The 4,396-nt window shown below is 37.5% G+C and overlaps 1 long non-coding RNA gene across 1 annotated transcript; it reads right to left on the bottom strand.

The window, feature by feature from the left end:
* Positions 1-1,865: 1,865 nt before the first annotated feature.
* Positions 1,866-2,973, bottom strand: LOC138923749 (uncharacterized). Its single transcript, XR_011437827.1, has 2 exons — positions 2,820-2,973; positions 1,866-2,029 (listed from the first exon to the last, which is right to left on the bottom strand). It is a non-coding gene; the product is annotated as an uncharacterized lncRNA (long non-coding RNA).
* Between the last annotated feature and the right edge of the window lie 1,423 nt (positions 2,974-4,396).

Here is a 4,396-nt window from a genome sequence, read left to right as displayed (position 1 = left end):
CCCTGGGAATTATAAAAGTAGCTAAAGAATACAAATCAGTTCAAGAAAATTTATTTTTGGAATTTTAATTTTATATGGTATTGAAAAAGTAATAATTTCATTTCACCTAACCTTAAATCACAATGAGAACCAGGAGATTAGATAAATTGAGAGAGAGAGAGATCAGAATTACTAATCTAACTACTAGAATAATATCATAGGATCACAAAGTCCCTACAAAAAGATATAAGGGCATTTTGGGTAACTCAGAACATACATGAGATTCTAGAATGCATAACAGCTGCAAAATTAGAAAAGCTTTCCAAAAAGCAAGTACATTATCATCAAGGCTCTAACTATGGGGACATATAGAAACGCATTTAATTCCCCTCTCCTACCAACTGTGGGAACTTTGGGAATTTACTCATCTCTTTCAGCAGCAGTTTCATTTCCTTAAGTGGGTTAAAATTTATTTGGCACAAGTCTTGTGAAGATTAAATGAGATAATGTATGGAATGCTCCTTGCTTAGCTCCTGGCAATGTAGTAGATGATCAACAAATGGTAGCTGTATTAAGGGTGTCGATTGCTGGTGATGATGATGGTGATGATGATGACGACAATGACAACATGTAGATTAATTATGCACTGTGTTGGGCTGCAGAGAGCTGAAATACATGTGCCCTGACCTCAAAAGTGTTATCATCTAATTGTTGATACAGGATATATGTTAAAACAGCAATGCAAATTGCACTATTCATTAAAAAATGAGGAGTGCAAATAAGGACTAGAGGAGATGAGAGGAGGGCCTTATTGCTCAAAATATGGGATCTCAAGGAAAGATTCAGAGCGTCATGGATCTTAATCCCTTTTTCATAGGCTATATTAGTTTTCTAGGGTTTCTGTAATAAATTATTACAAGCTAGGTGGCTTGAAACAACAGAAATGTATTGTCTCTCAGTTCTAGGGGCTAGAGGTCTGAAATCCAGTTATTGTGGAACCATGCTTCCTCTGGAACATGTAGAGGAATTCTTCCTTGGCTCTTCCAGCTTCTGACAGTTTGCCAGCTCTCTTTGGCATTCCTTCACCTCTTGATGCATCACTCCAATCTCTGCCTCCATCTTAACGTGGCATTCTCCCTGTGGGTCTCCATATCTTCATGAAGAACACCAGTCATGTTGGATTAGAGGCCCTCCCTACTACAACAGGACCTGATCTTAACTAATTCTATCTGCAAAATCTCTATTTGCAAAGAAAGTCTGAGGTCCTGGAAGTTAGGACTTCAACATATCTCTTTTCAGGGGGGGACACACAATTCAACCCGTAACAAATCAACTGTGTTGATGTAAGTATTCTTTTCCCTCGTGGAATCACATGGTCAATTTTATAACAAAAATCAAAAGAATAGTGAGGATTCTTTTAGCTAAAAGTAACTGCAACCTAAGTTAAACAGAACATTTTTTGAGAGTAAGCTCACAAAATGAAAGAGAGTTGCTGAATCGAAGGGAAGCTCCAGGACTCTCCCTCCCTGCCTCTCACCTCTGCTTCCCTCTGGATACCCACTATATCCTCTCTGGCTTATCCTTGCCTCACCAGGTGCGGTTACCAGATGCTCTAGAACCATAATCTTAAGTGAAGAATTAGAAAAACGTCCCGCCTCCTTCAGCAGAAAAAGCTACAGAAGGACTCTGAGTGACCTGGTTTGAAGTCTGGACAAATGACTATGGATGTTATAAGGTGCTATGATCACAACCTAACTTAGTCATGAGCTTCATAAGCTCAACCTTTTTGTCCAACGCAGTGAGATCTGTTTCCAAAACAAGAGGAGAAATTTGTCCTGGGTAGATATATTGGCTTTCTAAGGCTACCATAACAAAATACCACAGGCTTAAGCAGGAGACGTTTATTTTCTCATAGATCTGCAAGGGAGAAGTCCAAGATCAAGGTGCCAATCGGGGCTGGTTTCTTCTGAGGCCTCTCTCCTCTGCTTGTGGATATCCACCTTCTCGGTCTTTCCTCTGTGCACTCTCTAGTGTGTGTGCAAATCTCCTCCTAATAAAGACATCAGTCATATTGGATTAGGGCTCACCCCTGTGACGTCACCGTCCTTTAATCACCTCTTCAAAGGCCCTATCTCCAAATACAGTCACAGTCTGAGGTACTGAGGGTTAGAACGTCAATAGATGACTTTTGGGGGAACATAACTCAGCCCATAACAGTAGAGAAAGTCTGACGAAAGCCAAAAAACAATCGCCTCATAACCAGTCTCCCGTGTGGCGGGTGCTCTGCTGAGCAGACTATATCAGAGAATCTTTCCGAGAATCTTACAAGGTTAACTCTATCATTGCCCGGAAGTTTACATATGAAATTAAGGCTTAGAAAAGCTAATATTTTGTCCAAGATAATACAGGAAAACTGAGATTCATACCCAAGTTTACCTGGTTCCAAATTCCACATGCTCAACAACTGCATTATAATTACAGAATTTGGCGGTTTTAGTTTGGGGTTTGGGCTTGTATTTGTTTTATGTTTTGTAAAGTTCAGGAATGATGCTGAAAAAAGAACAAATTTAAATCCTATAGGCTTTTGCATTACAGAATTTTGGGGCTTTAGGGAAACTGTTAAGAATTTTCAAATTGTCTCAACGATCTTGGTTTATAACTGCAAATGAGACGGATCATTTCAGGGGAAAATTGATAAAGTTATTTCTTAAGAAAACATCAAAAGTTTAAAGAACACATTCAGTGGATGCTGTGGGAAAATGTATATTAAATGTAAGCTTGTCTTAGCCTACACATTTGTACTTGGAGAGCTGCATTAATTGACAAAACATAGGTCTTACCTTCCAGCCAGTGAATAACTAAAGACCATTGCACTTCAGTGGCCTCCAAGAAACGGCCTTATATTCCAAAGGCCAAAATTCCGCACTTTGTATTGAAGTTGAAGCATTTCTTAATGTTTATACTTGTATTTCCCAAACACGGAACTACAGGAGCCTTTAAAAAGAAGTAACTTTAGAATCGCATCACAAAAATAAACTACACATTAATATTATATAGTAATAAAAAACATATTAGTTGTTGCGTTTTGTAGCCTACGTCCACTAAACTTTTGGGAGTAGAGAGAGGTTTGCGGCTGGCTATAATATCAGGCTGATTTTTTATAGAGAATAAAGGGGGGAAAGAGGGCCACATTCGCTTATTTGCTTGTTGATGATGTATGCTCCAGATCGATAACTGAAACCTCATATAACGCAAGAATACTAAGCAATTTTATTTCATAATAGCTTGTGGAAAGTGACCACACTTTGCATTTCCTGACTTTGTGGTAGTTTGGGGCTTTCAGTGGCTCCATCAACATAAAGAAAATGAAAGTCTAGTGAACTTCACCTCCCAAGTACTGCAAAAATACATGGAAAAACTAACAATCAGGAGGAAGCAGACAGATCTATACGGTAGTTCAAGTTTCAGTCCAAACTCCCATCTCCACGTTTGCTTTCATATTATTTCAAAGTGCTTAAAGCTTCTAAATGTTATGTAGGCCAAACTATTAGCACTTGGAACCTATTTGTTCTCTAAAAATGAATGATGCTACATTGTCTTTGAGCAGAGGGAAAGTCCTTTTGAATCTAGTTTGTTTAACTTTACTGAGTTCATCATTTAATGGATAATCATCATTTAATATTATTATCCTAGCTTTACTTAATAAGAAAATTAAGTTCAGAATTAAGAATTGTATCACATTCTCATTTTAACATTTTGAAAGGATGGAAGTGACATAGTCAGAATATGCCTGATCATTCTTTTCTTTTTCAGCTTTATTGAGGTATAATTGACATTAAATTTCTTGTATATTTAAAATGTACAACATGATGATTTGATAGACATTAAATTTCTTGTATATTTAAAATGTACAGCATGATGATTTGATAGACATATACATTGTGAAAGGATTCCCACCACTGAGTCGATCAACACATCCCATCACATCACCTATTTACCTTTCCTTTTTCCTTTGGGAGAACCCTTAAATTCTACTCTTAGAAAATTTTGATTATACCACACTGTGTTATCAGCTGTGGTCATCATGTTGTACATTACATACTCAGATATTCTTCATCTTATAACTGAACGTCTGTACCCCTTTACCAGCCTTTCCCTATTTCCCCCAGCCCATGGAAAACACCATTCTACACTGTTTCTGTGAGTTTGAATTCTTTTTTTTAGATTCCACATATAAGTGATTGCTGTACAATAGTTTTTCTCTGTCTCCGTCTTTTTTGAGGTTGAATAATGTTCGATTGTATATATATATGTGTGTGTGTGAATGACGTACATACATACATACACACACACACACCCCCCCCCTACAATTTCTTAATCCATTCATTTGTCAACAGACACTTGGATTGTTTCCATA

This window comes from Equus caballus, chromosome 4, assembly GCF_041296265.1.
Source record: "Equus caballus isolate H_3958 breed thoroughbred chromosome 4, TB-T2T, whole genome shotgun sequence".
Lineage (NCBI taxonomy): Eukaryota > Metazoa > Chordata > Mammalia > Perissodactyla > Equidae > Equus > Equus caballus.
The sequence above is the reverse complement of the archived record's forward strand: the minus strand, read 5'-3'. Positions and strand labels throughout refer to the sequence as shown.